This window comes from Myotis lucifugus, unplaced genomic scaffold, assembly GCF_000147115.1.
Source record: "Myotis lucifugus unplaced genomic scaffold, Myoluc2.0 scaffold_188, whole genome shotgun sequence".
Lineage (NCBI taxonomy): Eukaryota > Metazoa > Chordata > Mammalia > Chiroptera > Vespertilionidae > Myotis > Myotis lucifugus.
The window spans coordinates 440,865-461,358 of record NW_005871236.1 but is presented as its reverse complement, the minus strand read 5'-3'; the positions used below and the strand labels follow the sequence as shown (position 1 = coordinate 461,358).

Below are 20,494 nucleotides of genomic sequence, written 5' to 3'. Positions count from 1 at the left end.
GTAAACTACATGTTGAGTTCATTCATTCTTCCTCCACTGTTTAGAAAGCTGAAACCTGCATTTTTTAAAGAGGGATTGATTGGTGTCATGTACGTATTTATTCACTTCTGTTTATGCAAGATAATAGGAATATTAACATGGAGGTAGAACAATGGTGTTTATAATTCCACCAACACTGTTTATGTAAGAAGGAAATATCTAAAAAGAAACAAGGGGAGAACATTTGCTGCTCTGTACATTATTAAATTCTTCCATTTTTGTTTAAAAGGATATGAGGAGGAATAAAAAGCTGAGCAAGCTAAGGAGGGTTTATACCATGTTCACTGACATTGACCTAAGTTATCTAGGTTCGGAAATGATGAAAATAGATGTGGAGGCACCTCGTTATAAGGAGCACAGGGACCAGGGACATGTGTTCCATTCATTCCTCTCTGAGAATGAGATGACTTTGCATAAGATTATGACCCATTGTAAATACTTAAATAGTTCTGGGAAGACGTTTATAATGTTTTCTTGACTGTTTGAGAAATGATAGTTGGGAGTGAAGGGGTTTCTTATCTAAGTGAAAATTAGCTAAGTTAATAATATAGGACACAAAGGATCAGATCACTCATGAGGGCTTAATGGATGACATGGGGCAATTGAAAAGATTGAATAAGAAATAGGAAGAGAGGTTGTTATATTTATCATAATTTACCTAAGTGGGCTAATAACCTGCCAGTAACCATGGAGACATGAAAACTCTCTAAAACGTTCATAAGAGTGGAAGATCCTTGAGAGTAGGAGTGGAGTCTAATTAGCACAGTAATTAATAATAAACTAAAAATATATATCTGTTAAATTAATGGATGAATACCTGCCTCCATCTGGGCGATGGTTTGCATGTTCTTCCTTATCTAAAGCAATTCCTCAAGGGAAGCTCAGTTATAAATACAATTATCTCTCCATGAAAGAGCTGAATTTTAACAAGGGCATAATTACTAACTTTTATTGATTTATTCCTTTTAATCTCCATTCACATTCCTATTCCTGTCCACTCCCTTAGGTTGCCAGTTGGAACATCTTGACATGAAAATGATGGGAAATAAGGTCAGAGAGGTAGTGAGGATTTGGCCTCATAGATCATGATAAAGCTTGGAATCCTAAACATCAGGGAACCTGGAAAGTCTGATGGGCAGGAAGGAGTCTTTGACCTCAGAACAACCCTACTGAAGGATGACCAGTTCCAGCCAAAGACTGGAATTAGGCTGCATGTCAAATATAAAATGTCTGACCAGTGTAAATAAAAACAAACTGTGCCTCATTGTACCCTATGTTTTGCCTTTGGGGCCAGTTTTACCCACCTGACACTCCCAGTTGGCAGCCATGCCTTTGAGAAGCTTAAATCACTTTTCAGAGGAAAATGAGGTCAAAAGTTCACACAAAACTTTGCACTCTCTATGACCAAGTCTTACCAAAATGGGCGAATTTGCCACACATGCTTTTGAGAGCGATCTGATAGTTGGCCTAACTAAGACGGGGAAAGGGGAGGTCATTTTCTTGTCCATTTATGTGTAACTCTTTAAAACTCTGAGACCATGAACAAGTATAGCTGAGGGAATAGCCCAGAATTTTTCTTATCATGTACCAGATATGACAGACTTAAAATCTGATAGCTCTTTGGGTAGTTTGTAAAAGAACTAGAAATTGTCTGGCTCCACTTGCCTGTCCAGGATGTAGTTCTATGATTCTTCCATGGAGGTTTTTAACAGAACCTCACACTTACTGTCTAAATTAATGATATTCCTTTCTTTTGGCATGACAAAAACCATTCTGCACTACATACATGATGTTAAAGATTCTTTATTTCATCATGTGGACACGTTCTGTAAAAGCTTTTCCCGTTTCATCACGTTGACAAGCTGATTCCATTAAGTCACCCTCCATCATGTTCCCCTTTCTTTTTATTTTTAGAAAAGTTAGACAACAGTGATCATCTTAGAGTTTTCAAGGTACTCACTTCGGCGAAAATGAAAAACTTGAAAATCATAAGCCTATTCCTTGGAATGGAAAAAATGAGTTATGTCATTCTTCTCGTTGGAACCTTTTGTTCAAACTGCTAAAGATAAGGAGGAGGCTGTGGGTCTTTTTAAAATTTTTCCAGTAAAATGGGATATTTATTTATTTATTTATTTATTTTTGTTAATCCTCACCCAAAGATATTTTTCCATTGATTTTTAGGGAGAGTAGAAGGAAGGGGGAGAGAGAGAGAGAGAGAGAGTGAGAGAGAGAGAGACATCGATGTGAAAGATACACATCAACAGGTTGCCTTCCACACATGCCCGACTGGGGCGGGGATTGAACTGAGGCATATCCCTTGACTGGAATAGAACCTGGAACCCTTCAGTCCATGGGCTGATACTCTATCCACTGAGCAAAACTGACCAGGGCAAAATGGGATTTTTTAAAAGAATTTTCTCTGGATGTAGATCTAATTTGCTACCTTAGTATTTATTATGTATTACTTATTTAAAATAGAAACAACAGGGTTTAATTCAAATATATTTTAGCATTTCCACACCTTGGAATAAAATGTTATTTGGTAATGTTTTAGGGTCACATGTAGTTTTGAATTAGAGCAGCTACATCCCAGCCCTCCCATCACCATGCTTTCCTCACTGAGAAGAAAAAAAATCCCCTGCTCATACACTGCTGGGTCCTTTAAAGTGTGGAATGGATGTGTGAAATGAGAAAAAAAATGCTCAGTATGGAGTTAATTAGCTCTAGAGTTGTGGGTGGGTCACTTCCTCCAGACCAAATCCTGCAGGAGAAACCATGCATGTGCAGACTTACAAAATTGAATGAAAGCTATGAACCTGCACACTCTGGGGCACAAATGGACCACCTTTAGAGACAAGAAAGTGAGGACTTTGCTCAGTTTCTTTTAATGTGCCTTATTTTCTAGGTCTCCTCTTGGAAACAATATCATTTCTTTCTGAAAGTGTGGGTGAATCCTTCCCCTTTCCATAATTGCCTTCGGAGACTGCCACAGGTTGCCTGCCTGCTGAGATCAGCTCTGCCATGGTTTGCCCTGAAGGATTCCCGCTAGGTTGTTTACAATCTAATCCTTTCATGAAGTGGGGGTGAGAGAGCAGACAACATCCTCAATTCCTAGGTAGTGAATGCAGGAATTCAGGTATTAATAAGGAAATTTCACAGGCAGGGTTTTCTAGGGCAGACAGATATTGTGTGTGGAAAAGTCTCCTTGAGCGGAGGCTAACAAAGAGCCAGGAACCAATGGAGATGAACCCTGAGGAAATCACTAAAAAAGAACTGTTAGTAAAGTTTTAGTGTATTTATGTTTTCTTACATTCCTGCCTAAATTACTCTGACATCAGTAGGCAGTGTATGGATAGAAAGTCCCTAAATGATTATAACTGCTGATAGAAAAAAATATATATGATATATGCATGTCTTCATTTGCAGTTGAACTATAAGTAACATTGGCTTCTTGAGCTGAGGAAGCAGGTGACCCCCTTGACTGAGAAATTAGAAGAGTCCAGTACAGAGTCCACCACCACACACAAACAACAGTCACCAAATACCTCCCTCAGACCTCATCACCTGAATTTGGAACTTAGAGTAGAGATAGTTGAGAAAATGCAAATTCTCATGAGAGGAAGTATCAAGCAATTAAGTTAATAACTTTTCAGAGGACTGAGAGCAAGTTAGGGTTACAGGGGTGGGCAAACTTTTCGACTCGAGGGCCACAATGGGTTCTTAAACTGGACCGGAGGGCCGGAACAAGAGCATGGATGGAGTGTTTGTGTGAACTAATATAAATTCAAAGTAAACATCATTACATAAAAGGGTACGGTCTTTTTTTTTTTAGTTTTATTCATTTCAGATGGGCCGGATCCAGCCCACGGGCCGTAGTTTGCCCACGGCTGGGAGGATGGAGAGTGACCAAGAGGGTACCCAAAGAGGCAGTCTCAGTCACATCTGTTTGTTTCTCTTCAATGGCCGATGGATGTGGAAATAAGAAGGGAGGGAGTCCAGGAGTAAGTTTTATGAATTCTAACAACCTACATTATCAGCATACTGTACCATAGCTTTTCAAAATTCAAGTTGCTGGTTAGTTTGACACCTTTGCTGTTCCATTCATTCCTGTCTTTTGAAACAACATAGCAATGGCTACGTGCACCAGCCATTGTCCTAGTTAGGTTGTCAGTTAGCTTAATGCTGCCTTTATTTTCTGTGGATACTGAACAAAATCTTTCTTTTCAAAGGCCTTAGACCTCGGTCCTCCCAACTCCTGATCACAGTAATAACCAATCTCAAGCAGTCATTAGTGAAGACTAGAACAATATCCTGTAACAAATCAGCTATGGAGAAATTGGCATAGTTTATCTCTTTTATTCGTGTTCTTATGAAAATAATGGGTTGCAAAATAAAACTGCATTTCTCTCTCTCAGTCTCTTTTTTTCTAACTGGATCTTTACAAGTTACACGGACTGATTTTTTTCCCTAACAAAGGTTGAATAACAGCACTTAAAAGCTTTAACAGCCAAAGTCCGTCTTTAGAAATAGCTTTCTTCTATAATGTACTGCCAATTTCTTATGTGTGTGTATTTTGACCTTCCTGATGCCTCTGCTATGGGCTGCCTGTTGATTGGTACATGTTAGTGCTTTGCTTATAAGAGTTGGGCAATAGTTCAGTGATCCAGTCCAAATCTGGGCCACAGAGAGAATGGGCTCATCTTCTATTTAAGATATGTGGCAAACTGCTTTAAGTGAATTTGGTTCAGGCAAGGTCATTGGAACTGTTCATCTAATCCTGTGTGCTGTATGCAATGGACACTTCAGCCGAGCTCCAAGATACAAGGTAAAGACAAGAAAGCCAGTAACTTGCCACCCCTGTTAGAGCTTTTTCTAGGTCTGTTGTGAGATTTACTTTCTTAGTCACATGGGTCCCATTTGGGTCACTTGAAAGGACTCGTTCCCTGATTCTACTGATGTCTTCGAAGATAGTCCTGGGAATAATGATAGTGAGTTCTTATATTATTTTCTGGTCATTTTTTTAACTTTTTTTTTAAATTGGAGATTGAGCTTCTATGCATATTCATACCAGGTTTATGAAATATTCAGCTAAATTTCTCAGACATGAAAGAATTAATTGTTATAATGTTTTACTTTTAGGTAATTATTATGTTAAAACTATAGTAGATTGAAGTGTGTTTTTCCTCAATTCTATTTGTGTCATATACTCTTGGCAAATTGAATCATAATTCCCAAATTGAAATGTAAGCATTTTTTATACTATTTTGAATTTAGTAACTTACAGACTCTCTGTGTTGCCTAATACTTTTCAAACTGTAATGTATTTTATTCAACTGTGTTGGTGATTCTGTACAACTTTTAGAGTCAATGTCTTATGGGATTTTGTAATAATTTAGAGCTAAACAAGATGAAAGAAGTTACTGAATTCATCCTCCTGAGTGGAGGCAGAGCTGCCTTTATTCCAACCAAAATAGATGAGGATCTTTTTTATTTTTAAATTTTTTGACTGCTCTTTGCAATCTACTTTGTTATTTACCACTTGTACATTTAGGTTGTTCATCTTTAAGTCTTAATTTTATTTCTTCACTGGACAGTTTAATACCATTTTTCTCTAGGACAAAAATAACAATAATTATCCTCTTTATAACAGCTCTTCTTATAGTCAGAAAACTATGAAGATATACCTCAGCTCTTTTTTTCCTAAGTGAAATTATCCCAGTCCAGTTTTTAAACATTTACTCTTGTTTTTATAGCTCTTTCTGTACAAGAGTGGCAAAGAGGACTATTTTTAAAAGTTCTGTCATATACGATGCCTCTGAGTTCAGCATTGCATGTTTTCATGTTACTGTGCTGATGTGGAAATAGCCACAGCTTTTTCATTATATGCTGATGGACAGAGCATTTGTGTTCATTTAACCTTGAGGCTGAAACTTGTTCCCAAAAAAAGTAACTGACTCATAGTATTGGCTAGACCCAAGAATAAAGAACATCAGTTTTCTTAATCTTCAAACTCATCTTGCCCCCACTCCTAAAACTCACTAAAATTAACTTTTCCTTGACCTCTCTCCGGTGCTATTTATTTACTGATTTAGCAACTTTTTTTCTACCATCTTTGCCTCCTAAAATAGAAAGACAGCATTTATTCAACAAACGAAGTGTCATGCTGTGTATAGGTTATGCTAGGCTTGGGAGATTCAAGTGTAAACCACCAACAAAGGCTCAGTGTCCAAGATTCCCTAGGTATGTTCAGAGAGGAGCAAATAGCCTGTCACAGAATGTAAAGAAACAGTAGTGAGAAAAAAAAATGAGAGAGGTGGATTGGGGCCAGATTGTGAAACATCTTGGATGCTCTTAAGCAAATAGTTGGTGGTGACAAGGACAAAAGTAACATTTTTAATCTATATTATGGAAAGATATTGATGTCTTTAAACCACAGATTGTGCCCATGTTGTCCTCGAGGTTTAGTATCTAATAGACCATTAGGTATAAGTACCTGCTTAACGTATTTTTGATATAAATTCTGTGTCATGATTTTTCTCTTTGTATTTAAAAAAAGAAAAAAAAACATTTGAATGAACCATTTGAGTAAAGAGAGCCTTCTTTTCACACTCTTCTGGATGTTTCTTTTTCCTGCTGTACCCATATTTATTCCAAAACCCTCTGTCCCACTAACATGCTACTTTCTGTGTGAGAGACTAAGGAGTCTCTGGATGAGTTTGCCCTATAATAGGCACAACCTTTTTTGTACCAAATGTCATTAATGGTGGTTTGTGAGCAGCATTGTGACCAAGTGTTTCCAATTGATTGCACCACATGAGAGCAATGCCAGACCTTTTCAGTATCCCCTAAAGCAGTGGTTCTCAACCTTGGCTGCACATTAGAATCACCTGGGAATCTTTTTAAAATCCTGATTTCTGGGCCTCATCCTCCAGAAATTCTGTTTCTTTGTTACTAATATTGTGCCCCGCCCCCCATAACAAAGAAACAGAATTTCCGAAGGATGAGGCCCAGAAATCAGGATTTTAAAAAGATTCCCAGGTGATTCTAATGTGCAGTCAAGGTTGAGAACCACTGCCCTAAAGTATATCAGTGTACTATAGTAAATGGTCCTGGTATCCATTTGGAATCCATAAAGCTACAACTTCAGGACTTTGAGGTATGGAGGGAAAAGTTACTAGTATTGGGGATCAGATTATAGCCAGCTCCTGAATATCATCATACCATAGACTTTGGTCTATTTTAGGAGGTATAAAAAATCATCCTAAATGCAATAAACAAATTCAGTCCCTGCCACCCCTTCCAGCACTACTGCTTTTACTTCATTATAATTCCTCAGGCCCGATACCTGTTAGAATCAGGAAGGCTCAGGAGGATTTGTGTGTGGTAGGATAGAGTAGCCAGTTGTATCTCAACAATGTCTCAGGGTCAGAAACAGCCTCAGACCTAATTACTGAACTTTAGTTTCTGAATTCTCTAATTTTATTAATCACTAGAGGCCCCGGTGCATGAAGTTAGTGCACTGGGAGGGGTGTCCCTCAGCCCAGCCTGAACCCTTTCAAATCTGGGACCCATCAGGAGATGTCCAACTTCCGGGACATCCAGCAGTCGGACATCCCTCTCACAATCCAGGACTGCTGGCTTCTAATCGCTCGCCTGCCTGCCTACCTGATTGCCCCTAACCACTTCTGCCTGCCAGCCTGATCACCCCCTAACCACTCCCCTGCCAGCCTGATTGACACATAACTGCTCCCCTGCCAACCCGATTGCCCCCAACTGCCCTTCCCTGCCATCCCGGTCACCCCTAACTGCCCTTCCCTGCCGGCCGTCTTGTGGTGGCCATCTTGTGACTACATGGGGGCGGTCATCTTGTGATGACATAGGGGTGGCCATCATGTGATGACATGGGGGTGGCCATCTTGTGATGACATGGGGGTGGACATCTTGTGACAACATGGGGCGGCCATCTTGTGTGGGGGTGTGACAGTCAGTTTGCATATTACCTCTTTATTATATAGGATGATTTGATCATCTTAGTTTTTAAAGGTAGACTTCATTCAGAGTTATCATAGCTTATTAAGGAAAGGTAAGGCATCACTGTGATTTTCTTATTGTTCTTCTCAAGATAGATTTAAAAAAATGGATGGTCTTGAAAAGCGGATCCCAAAATATGAATGACCATTTTTGGCATTTTATATTCTTCTTAAGACTGACAAAAATGAATGAAAATACTTCAAGAAACTTGTCTGCAGAAGACCCCAATGTACCTAGTTGGCAACTGCACCTGCTATTTGTGCACATCTGATTAACCCTTCCATCTGACTTTAACTTATAAATCTTTGCCAGGTAGGAAACAGAGAATTAAAAGTTTCCACATCTAGGGTGCATGAAATGTCATTAAATCAAGCAGAAAATTTATTGAATCTGTCAGATAAAGGAAATAATGTATCCAGAGTGAAGATGGAATATCAATTGACAGGAACCTATGAAGCTGGCACTCACTCTAACAGGCATGTGAATCTAAAGACCCCACAGTACCTCATCCTTAGAAAACACTGGGAGCCAGAAAGGGATTAGGAAAATCAATAAGGTAAAAATCTTCATCCTGCTATTTGGAATGACTCCCACATAAGAATTAATTAACACAATACTTCTACAACATTAAAAGGATATCAAAATATTCTCTTGGCCCATAAAAAACAAAGATGTAAACCCACCTAGCTTCTAGAGACAGTCGTTGAAGAAAGAAGATCGGAAAGATTAAAGGCCTAAGAGGTCATTTCTGTCCTGTTGTCATTCCATTTACCCTCTTCAGATGGAACGATAAGTGTTGAACTTCAGGTCTTCTGAATTCCTCAGTTCTGTCATCAGTGCTGTGACACATTCTAATTTTCTGATTCATTTGTGATGAATAAGCTCTCCCTTTGCTCTTCACAATGCTTAAAGGTAACCAATTTTTATTTCCATATTTTTATTGCACTATTATTTTCTTTTAGCAAAGTCTGTCTCACTCATTATCAGCCGGGGTGAATTCCATGTGCAGAAAAGCCCTTGGACAGTACCAGCACTTAGTCTTGGGGTTAGTCAAGAGGAATGAGAAACTGACGACTGGGATTCTGTTTTTAACCCAGCCAGATACCTCAGCTGGCAAGTGGCTCAGCTTCCGCACCATAAAATGGGTATAATAATAGCTTTCCCTTACCACTGTGAAATATTTAGAATGCAAATCAAGCCAAACCTGTCTTCTTCCAAAGGCGAAGCTTAAACTAGCCTCCGAAATCCTGAATGAGCCCAGATTTCAAGGGAAAACATAAAGTGGGAACCACCTAGAGGTAGTGTAATTTAGTGGTTAAAAATATGTAGACTTTGGAATGGTACAGCCTCATTCAGATCCCAGCAGCTGTGTGATTTGGGGTAAGTTTCCCAATTTTTCAAATCTCCTTTTTTTTCTCTAGTCAATTGGAAGTAACGGTATATACTTGTGTAGTTAGGATTAAGTGATAGACAGTTAATGCTGCTCTTCAAATTCTTCTAGTAGGTGATCTTCAAGTTAGAGTGACTGAACTAATACTCAGGATGCTAGGGACATTGCCTGAAGCAGTGTGCCACAAATGAGACTTGTCAGCCAGGTCTCAGGTTTCACCCTAAAAATACATACAGATTTGCATTTTACTCCTCAATATAGTCTTGTTTATTTCACTAAAATGGAAATTCCACGAAGCCAAGAAGAGTATCTGTTTTATTTCTTCTATAACATTAAAAAATAGTTATTGGATAAATGAATACATGTACAAATAAGAGTTTAAATTATGTACTTAGCCACAGGGCAACTGCCCCACCAAATACACAACCGTGTCTTTATTATTTATTTTGTGGCTTTTGTACTCCAGTTGCTTGACTCCACCTCCCTGGATAGGCCCATAATCAAACTTGAGAAGCATTTATTTAGCAGGAAGCCATAGAGGAACTCATTAATAGTAACACTATCATTTCTCTGCTCACTACTTCTCTACCTCATTGTTCCTAAGGCTCTATGGACTTAAAAAAAAAAAAATATATATATATATATATATATATATATATATATATATATATATAATTAGGAAGGTCTGGGAGACCTTTAATCTGTGTTTCTCTAGTCATACTCACTCTCCCAGGTAATTTCTATACATTTGGTTACTCCTGGCTTCAGCATATAGCAACTTGGTAAAACTTCCTAGAACAAGCATGTCAAACTCAAAGGCTAACATGGGCCAAATAAACAAGGTTTAAGTATATGTGGGCCGCAAAAAAAAAAAAAAGCTGCTATTTTCATAGAAATGTAGGTTTATTTTGATAGAGACATGCTGAATACAAAGGGCTAAAATAAATGAGTAATCATTAACATGAAATAATAGAACATCTTAATAAAAATTAATTATTTTTCTTGAACATTAACTAAGACACTGAATAACTGCACAAATTAATAAGCGTAACACAAAGAAACCTATTTTTCTTGTTCTACAAAAGCAAAATATTTCCTGTTGAGCACACCAAACAAGTCAGTACAAGACTAATGACATGGCAATCGGCTGCTAAAATACTCGCTGCTAGTATTAGTGGAGAGTAATGGTACGCCTACAAGTAAGGCGCGCAAGGGAAATGAATGCAACCTGATTATAGTAATCAGTCATCAGCAAACTTTGTAGTTCATTATTAATAATCTATACTAATAAAAAGGTAATTTGCTAATTAGACCGGATAGACTGGACATCTTCTGGTTGTCCGGTCCTCCTTCTGGACAAAGCCATGGTGGTGGGGGCCGAGGCAGAAGCGGTTAGGGGTGATCAGGCTGGCAAGTGAGCACTTAGGGGTGATCAGGCTGGCAGGCAGAGTGGTTAGGGGCGATCAGGCAGGCAGGCAGAGGGGTTAGGGGAGATCAGGCAGGCAGGCAGAGGGGTTAGGGGTGATCAGGCAGGCAGGCAGAGGGGTTAGGGGCGATCAGGCAGGCAAGCAAGTGAGCTGTTAGGAGCCAGCAGTCCCAGATTGCAAGAAGGATGTCCGACGGACTAAACCAGCAGTCAGACATCCCTCAAGGGGTCCCAGATTGGAGAGGGTGCAGGCCAGGCTGAGGGATTCCCCTTCCCCCATGCATGAATTTCGTGCACCGGGCCTCTAGTTATGTATAACAGGATATTGTAAAAAATAAGTTATGAAATTTCTATTGAAACTTTTCTTACATACCGTTATATTGGCTGGGCCACAAAAATATTCGTTGTAGGCTGTGAGTTTGACATGCTTGTCCTAGACACAATGAGCAGTAGAATTGAAAGAGCTTTTTCTCCTCCTCCCTTTAGGGTTACTAACCTGGAATTCCTGGATGACTTTCATGGAGTCTGGGAGCTCCTTGAAACTGGGTGTTTTGGGGGAGTTTCTAAGGAAAGGATTCTCACTGAGATCTTTATAACTATTACCCTAAACATTACATAAATTGGAATCAGAATTGACTGATATTTAAGTTACAATTAATACTACTTTTAGTTCCTTGGAGATTGATAGTATATAATAATTTCCACTTGGAAATCACGAAACTAAGATTAGACTTCCACAGTCACCCCCTCTCTGTTCTTGCCTCTTTCACCATGTTTCAAGGTCCTCATTCCTCTGGGCTTTGCAGTTACATATTCTTTGCTAGATATTTATACTTGGAACCTAGCATGCTCAATGCAAATATTTTTAATCTTATGCAAAACTATTATAGATAATTCTTTGCATTCCAGATGAAAACAACTTGCAGACATATAAGGTGAATATCACTTAGGCAGAAAGGATGCATATCAATAAAATCACAATTTGAACTGAACAAAAATAAACCTATAGAGATTAATATATAGTCTCAAAATTGCCTAGCAGATTGCAATTCAATCAAGAAGTTGGAGCCTTTTGACGTTTATGAACATTTATGAATTGTATAAGAACTCTGAGATTAAATATTTAGCCTTAATATTAAAATTGGGATGGGTATTATTGTTTTTCATTAATATATAAAGACAACAATTATATCCAATGAAATCTTTTATTTCACTTTCCTTGAATTTGTCTTAGACTGTGACATAACACACTGATTTTTCTTTCCATCTTGGATTCTTGTCATGGACAGCCTGTGTGTCATTTGACATCCAGAAAAAGTTTTGTTTTATTCCAGGCCTTGGATTTATTAGTCAATCTGGGTACAATTTACATTGATCTCTTCTGATCACATCAAAAAATTAATTTTGATTAACTTTTATGAAAAAAATGCTCCTTGAAATTTAGAAAGGGTTATTATGTGCTTAGATATAAGAACATAAATACAAAGTACAATTTAAAAATAGCATATTGTATTATTTGGAGTTATTGAGTTTATAACATGCAACAGAAAAACGATAAGCAAGCATATTTCATAGATAACCACTAATCATATTTTTTGTCTTTCTCTTCAAAGCAAGCTCAAAAAAAGTTGGGGGAGAGGGAGGAAAAAGAAGGAAGGGAGGGAGGGAGAAGAAGGAGAAAGGAAGGAGGGAGGGAGGGAAAGAAAAATATTTTAAAAGATGCACCCTACAATGGTCTAGGATCCTGGCTTGCAGAAGAGACTAGAATTTAATAAAACTTAGAGTTTTGAAGACTTTGAAGATTAGTCAGTCATATATGATATACATTTCAGGTTTGTATGTACTTTCAATGAATCATAAATAATCTAATTACCTTGCTTAAAATTTTAATTGGACTCATCAATTTTGTGAAACACTTTGAAAGCATTGTAAACCCCAACTTCTCTTCGCATACGTTATGCCTGGATTTTCATCTTAGCCCTTCTTGTCCATGGAGCGCAACATCACCTTACACTTGCATGTGCATGGACAGGGTTTCACCTTGGAAATAAAGAAGAAACTCTCTCTTTGGAGGAACTTCTGCAATCGGCATTTGTCCAGAAAATGTGCTGAGAAGTGAAATCTCTTTAATTGCCATTTTTCTGCTTTAGCCTTATTCTATGCTGAGTTGTCTAATCAGACCCTTCTTGATCTCTTTTAATATGGTTTGTTTTGCATATTTCTGGAAGCCTTATGTGAAGTAGTGAAAATCATGGTGTCAGAGAGACAAGAATGCAATCAGTGTTAAGTCCTTGATACATTTGAGTGGGATGGAGGTGGGGATACCTACTTTGTTTTCTCAGCATCCTTGTTTGGTTTATTAATTTCTCATGGATCTTCTGTTACTTCAATCTTATTCTTATAAGAGAAGCTATCAAAACAATGGTGAGCAGATCAGTCCCTATAGCTTATTTGGCTTGTGAGTTGAAGATTAAAAAAGGGGAATTATTAAATTTGAAATAAGGAATGAGAAACTGTTTAGGTCAACTCCCCCAAACCTAAAGTTGTCATCATTAGAGATATGTTTTGGGAGACAGATGTATTATCTTAATATAATTTTTTCAGAGGGGACGTTGCTTGGCTGGTGAGACGTGGTACAGGAGGCAGTACCAAGTCCTCAGCCAGCACCAACCCAGGTCCTCAATTGAGGTTGACAACACATGGAAGTGGTGAATTTGTCCAGAGAATCTTCTGGGCGCTGAATACGTCGCTAGTGTGATAGAGGAACTAAACATTTACGTTTTCATTAAATTGTAATTAATTATTTAAATAAATAAATGTGGCTAGTGGCTACTCTAGTGCACAGCACAACTCTACAAAATACTCATATGATTCAGATCAGAATGAAGGTCACGAAGAATGAGGTTGGCACTTCTTGGGGTGGGGAGTACTGTGTTGGTCGGAGAACAGAAGGTCACACCTTTGGAAAATGTTATGAAGTTAGATCTCCTTCTTTGGGCTCCTGCAGCTCGTCCTTTAGGAGCAACCATCCCTGTCTATACAGTATTTAGATTTGCTTTCCTTCTCCCCATAGTACCATTGGGTTAATTTTTAATTCCTTGTTTTTTCTTTGATTTTCAGTTCCTTGACCATCAGTCTGCAGCCTGCCCCTTCTCTGTATGTAAGTAGAAGTGGTTTCTTTATTTTTCAAAACAGTGTCAGATGTGGGAAATTTGGATCTTTCTTAGCATGTTATCCAGTTGACTTCGTTGTGGTTTCCGGCGCTTCTTCAGCATGCATTAGATTGTTCTGTGTTTGGAGTCGATGCTGTTGTGGGGGTAGCAGTTGCCATCCATGAGGGGCCTGAAAAGACCAGTGGCCCAAGCAACTGGACTTCTGTAAAGACTGCTCTTTACTCTGTCACAGCTGCTGTTTGCAAAAGTCACTGCTCCTCAACACTGTAGCTCACATTCTTCAGCCAGATACACGCAACAACTAGGCTGTTGCTCCACTGTCGGTCAATGGCCAATTATGTATTCTTCAGTTATACACCCATCCCTAGGTTCAAAGTTGTTGTTGTTGTTGTTTAAATATGTTTTCTATTGATTTTAGAGAGAGAGGAAGGGAGAGGGAAAGAGAGATAGAAACATAGATGAGAGAAAAACTTTGATTGTCTGCCTCCTGCACAGCCCCCACTGGGGATCGAGCCTGAAACCCCAGGCATGTGCCCTGACCGAGAATTGAACCTGCGACCTCCTGGTGCGTGGGACAACGCTCAATCCACCGAGCCACACTGGCCAGGTGTTCAATTGTTTTTAATTTCAGCTTCTAGATCAGAGCTTTCATTTATTGACCAAATTTCTAATATCCTTTTACTAAGAAGTACAAGACTTCAACCATTTAGGTAAAATTATATGTGAAATTATAAAGTTCAGGAAAAGAAATGGAGAGAGAAATCCCGGATTACATGCACCAGGAGGTTTATAAAAGGTGCCATTCTGTTGTAGAAAAGATGCAGGTCATTTGGAGAGAAAAAAACAACTTGATTGCAGATGATACCATAGTAATATTTATTATTTGAAGCCCAAACTAGGCTGCACTGAATGATTTTGGATAAATTTTACTTTGAGCTGCTTGAAAGAGGTTCTGGGGCAATGAACCTAAATAATTAAAGTCACTGCATGAGACCCCACCCAAGAGATGCTACAGGTAGTGGCATCACCTTCTGTGATAAGTAATCATTTATTTATTTAAATAAGCGATTTCTTCCAGCTGTTTCCCACTCTTGGGTGAGCACAGCTGGTTCCTTATTCACAACATCCTATCTTACCTCACTGAGTCCTCACTCCCAGGTATTTCTGGTGTTATAATCATTTGCACAGAAGGGGGGTTCCCGTGGCTCTTTTGCTTGTGTGTGGCTTCCAGTAATATTCTTAGGAGCTAGTTAAATATATTTAGGGGAGCAGAATCCTCCAAAGGATGCCCAGGCGAAAGTCTAAACTGACAGTTATTTGACAGAGAAAGGAGATTGATTAAACTCCCCGAAGACTGGTGCTGTGCATAATGCATTTATGCAGCAGGGGTGGGTCCTCCCTGCCCTGACAGTCTTGTTTCCTATTCTCGGTGTTGACAGAGTGGGTCTGTCAGTGCTTCAGAGGGTGTCAATGTACGTGCTGATGGTTACCACTTTATGTCTCTGCATCCCTGCCCCAGCTACCTCGCACTGCCTATTTCTAGTCCTCTGGCTGGCAAATCATTTTTGTTACAGTTCTTTGTGTAAAAACAGTTCACATAATAGCTCTGTGTTAGACAAGGCATTAATCCTCACATCACCGGGATGAGTCAGCACAGTGCACTCCTGCCCGCATGGCTCAGCTATTATGACGTCAGCACTGTAGAGCGAGCCTCAGACACAACAGTACAGGGGACTGAAGGCCTGTGTCACGGATTAGAGATCAAGAGGGAGACCTTGGAGATAAAAAATGTAATTGAAAGGCTGTCTCTGGCTCATAGGAAAATGTGAAAGTGATTCTATGCTATGTCAACCATCAGCTGAGCAGCTTGTAGAGAGATCCTAGTTTTTAACTAGAAATGAGGCTGGAGAATGACCTGTAATAGGCTGATAAATCATTCATGTACCCACTAACCTGGTCTTACCCCTGGGCCAATCTTCATGCTCGCAGGGATTGTTCCAAATCCTGAGGCCTGCCTTTATCTCAAGGGTGGCAGGGCCTGTGACAGTCCTGTTGTCCTCAAGTGCCCCACAGACACTGCTGATGGCTCCAGAGGTGGTGTCCCAGATGCCCATCAAAGGGAAAGGAAAGGTTCCTGGAAATAGATCAGAGCATTCTCTCCCCAGTGCTTCCAGCTCCTGGGGTCTCTGCAATGGCCTCCTTCAGACAGGGGTTAAGTTCTGCCTGCTTGACCTTCTCTTCTTGGCACTGCTGTTAGCCCAAAGTCCTAATCTGGATGTGACACGGATTTCAATAGAATAAATAGGTTCCAGATGTTCCCCCTAGAGTTTTCCATTTCATCATTATTTAGCAGAAATGAGGCAGAGCCCTCGATAACCTACCCTGCTGCCTGAAAGCAGGTATCACAGATCTGCCCTATTTGGGAAACCGGTTCTTACACGTTAGGCCTCCATGCAGTTCATACCCTGTTCATTCTCTGAATAATACCTATTAATACTAAGTGTTGAAGAAGCAGAAAATTCACTGCTTTAGTGACATTCTCTGTTAACAAGACATTCTCCATCCCACCATCTACCTCTCCTTCTTACAATCCCCCTGTGATAACCTTCAGAAAGTACCTTACTTCTGGGATCTTCTAGCTTCATTATATTGCTAAGAGGCTCCTAACATGCCTATAGAAGCTAATACTACTGCTTGGTTTGTAATTATCATGCACAGCTCTTTATTCAGTTTTTAGTCAACGAACATTTATGGGAAGCTAGTCACTAGGCTTGATACCTGGAACTCCAAAATAAAAAAAAAGTGCTGCCTGTTGTTAGGAATCTCAGAGTATGGTAGCAGAGATAAATAGTAAACAAAGGCTATACCATATGGTAGAAGCTGAGATGGAGGTATATACAAGATGTAGCGAGGGTTATGAGAAAGGAATGCCTACGTACATGTAAAGAGGTACTCAAGCTGGCCCTTAAAGTCTGAAGAATGAATTGCAGTTTCCTAGGTGGATGTAGAGGAGGGGAAAGCAGAAGAGGATCATAATTAGGAAAAAAGTGAAAGCATTTGCAAAGTCAGGAGGCGTCGAACAGCAGCAAGCTGCAGAGGACAGTGGTTAGTGTGGAGGAACGTGGTGGGAAGAGGAGCCTGGAGACAAATCTGAAAGTGGGAGGAGGCAGATCTCAGAAGGCCTGCCTGGTCTGCTGTGCACAGGAAGGAGTCTAGACTTGACGTTGAAGGCTTCAGGAGCCTGTGAAGAATTGTAACCAGATTTGTATTTTAGAAAAAAAAATGCTCTGCCCTCACTGGTGTGGCTCAGTTGGTGGGAATATTGGCTGTGTACACAGAAAGGTGGTGGGTTTGGTTCCCAGTCAGGGCACTTACCTAGGTTGCAAGTTTGATCCCCGGTTGGGGAGTGTATAGGAGGCAACTGATCGATGTTTCTCTCTCTCTCTTTTTTTTTCTCTCTCTCTCCCTCTCCCTTCCTCTCTCTAAAATAAATAAATAATAAAAACGAAAAAGAGCGCTCTGGTAATGGCAGAGGTAGTTTACTGAAAAAAAAAGGAGACCAGGTCAAAGGTGAAGACTAAGGGCTGAACTGTGCAGTGGGGGTGGGAGTGGAGAGGAAAGCCCATATGGTAGTGTTGATATAGGCATTGGCATTGCATAATGCCAGCATATCTTGGCCCAATGCAAAGTCCTTGCCTTCTAAGGGAAAGAATGATGTATTGCGTGGGGCCAAATTTCAGATCAAAGTATATCTTCATGGGAGCTTCACCAGAGAGCTCAGTGTAAATCTGACCTCACTCTGAGCTCTTGCCTACTAGTCTCCAGGGATGTGTGACTCCTTCTCCCCTAGTGGACTTGGGGGTGGAGCAGGCAGATATGGAGAAGCCATTCCCAGTGTCCTGCTTTTCTCATCTTTCATCTGAAAATGAAACCATTTCTTAAGAATGTGCCCCTAAAGTCAGTCAATGCCCCAATCTTCTATCATTTTCCCTTTGCTGTCTTTTTTAAGCAGAAGTTTCAAGCCATTGAGCTGAATTCCAACTTATGCACAGCCGGGTGTTGAAACAATTCAGTATATTCATTCCTGCTTTCTGAATTAGAGTTCACCATAAGTGTGCTTTTCTCTTGTTCACTTTGGGCTGCCAGGACAGTTTAAAGGAAATTTTCAACAGCTTTTGTTTCATGTACCACGTTCTCTTTTGCAAATGGGAGTATATATGTGGATATGTTTAAGTCTTCTCTATGTTGCTGTCTGGAGAAAGGGTTGAGAAGATGAGCAAGACAAGGACTGGGGACCCACAGAAAGCTCAGGTCCTTTCAGTGACCTGAGTGCAGAATGTAGGCTGGTGATCAGATGGTCAATTATGTGTTTGTCAAAACACAGTGGGCTGCATTCCAGACTGCCAGCTTTGGAGGCCCAGCTTCTGCCAACCAAATGTCATCTGGGAACATGCAACACTGGGCACTGTGAAGGAGTTTGAAATAGACCATGCCACAGCCAACCTACTGCCAGTCTTATAGCACCAATATGGCATGCACAGCCGGGCCCCATGTTTCAGAGCTCAGGAATTCGCTGCACTAAATTCAGGAGGTCAGATGGGTTCATGTTTTCAAAGCCTATGTTCTCTGCTTTGAACATTGTGACTTGCTCCTCAGCAATTTCCAAGGGATTTTTCCAGTCACATCTCTGTGGAAACCACTCTTTTTGTGATGGTTATGAAAGCCTTGTAAATGTCCCTTAGGAGAGAAAAAAATAAACTTGCTCTGACAATGACTGTGATTCCAACAGAGAGATTCCAACCCTTAGGAAATTACATGAAAGGTGCATAGCTTTTAAAATACCAGGAACCACCTTGGCAACTTATAAAAAGCAGAAGGGCTTTGCCTATTTTATAAAGTGATTTGCATATACCTGCATAAATAATGTCCCCACCTGTACTTTCATGCATTTAGGTTGAATAAATTAAATGCAGTGATCTTTAAAACATTCACTGTCTTTCATTCTCAGATACCATTTTCAAGACCCTTCCTTCTTATTTTTTTTCATGTGGTAGTAGTAGGGGCTATTTTTTCAATATTTCAGCTAATTCAGAGAATCCAAACACTCTGAAGACCAGTTTCCCATGCCAGGAGCATTGCCTGCCTCTGCTTACATTTCTCTCAGCCTTTCTACCTAAGACCATGGCTTCCATATGCTTTTCATAAATGAAAATGGGGATGTGTATTACTAAGATGAAACACAGCGTAAGAGAATTAAGCTCCACTATCTATATGTGTATCCAGACTTGCATTGATTCACATCTCAGGGGCACACTCCTATTAAGCTTTTCTTTATTTGTCACTGCCACCACCCCTTCAAGAACCATCCAGCCACTAAGTCATGTCAGTTGTAACATGGGCCTTCAAATCAAAGCCTGGTCAGTGGGCCAGCCTCAAGCACAATCATCCCATAAGATATTATTGAGTACTAACTATATACAAAGAATCATTAGTGGGGGGTTAAAACAGAATCTAGATTACTGCCCTTGCTTGCTCTTAAGGAAGTTAAAATTGAATTAGGAAGTCATACCTTTGAGTATTCTATAGGTGTATAAGACAATAAGTGACAATTCCAAAAGGAATGATACAGTCCAGTAAGTACTGTAGAATTTATTCATGAAAGAACCTTGAGGGCTGGAAAGCTTCATGTAAAATGTGATTGAGCTGGGTCTTGGAAAATGGCTAGAATGTAAAAAAGATGAAGAGCAAAAGAAAGGTATTTCAAGCAAAAGTACAAACCTAAGTGTTGGAATTATTGAGGGGATCCAATAAATAGTATTGCTCTTCTCCACTCAAATTCTAAACCCATTGAAAAATAAGATAAAATAACTGATGGCGCCTGGCCGGTGTTGCTCAGTGGTTGAGAATTGACCCATGAACCAAAAGGTGGCTGGTTCGATTCCTGTCCCGAGCACATGCCCAGTATGTGGGATCAATCCCCAGTAGGTGGCGTGCAGGAGGCTGTCGATTGATGTTTCTATCTCTCTATCCCTCTAACTTTCTTTATCTAAAAATCAATAACAATATATTTTAAAAGAAAAAAGAAGAACTAAAAGTTTTTATAAAGGCCAGGTTGAAGAATGTAGCTTAATTTGAGTAGTAAAACAGACTTGCTGACTCCCTTCCCTCCTATCTAAATATTGGAAAAACCTGTCCAAAGGAAAATTTAGATCCGCATAAGAGGAACACTTTTCCGGGTCACTAACTTTAACTAGTTTTAGTTGGAAAAGAAGGAGAAAGAGGCTAAATTTCTGCGCTTATAAACTTTGATAGATCAGTTCCACCTAACTCAGAAACATAGATGACATGCTGTCTCATCAACAGGGTGATTTTCTTCCATCGGGAACTATAAGGATTGAGGCAAGAGACAAGGTGTGTTTAGAAAACTTCTGGAAA

General features: G+C 39.7%; 1 protein-coding gene across 3 annotated transcripts in view; it reads left to right on the top strand.

The window, feature by feature from the left end:
- The window catches only part of ZBTB20 (zinc finger and BTB domain containing 20), a 294,745-nt gene that overhangs the window by 105,585 nt on the left and 168,666 nt on the right, over positions 1 to 20,494 (top strand). For all 3 annotated transcript variants that reach the window (XM_014462714.2, XM_014462713.2, XM_023760656.1), the window contains exon 2: positions 14,007 to 14,046. The gene's annotated coding sequence lies outside the window, so the exon portion shown is untranslated. The remainder of the gene's footprint in view (positions 1 to 14,006; positions 14,047 to 20,494) is intronic.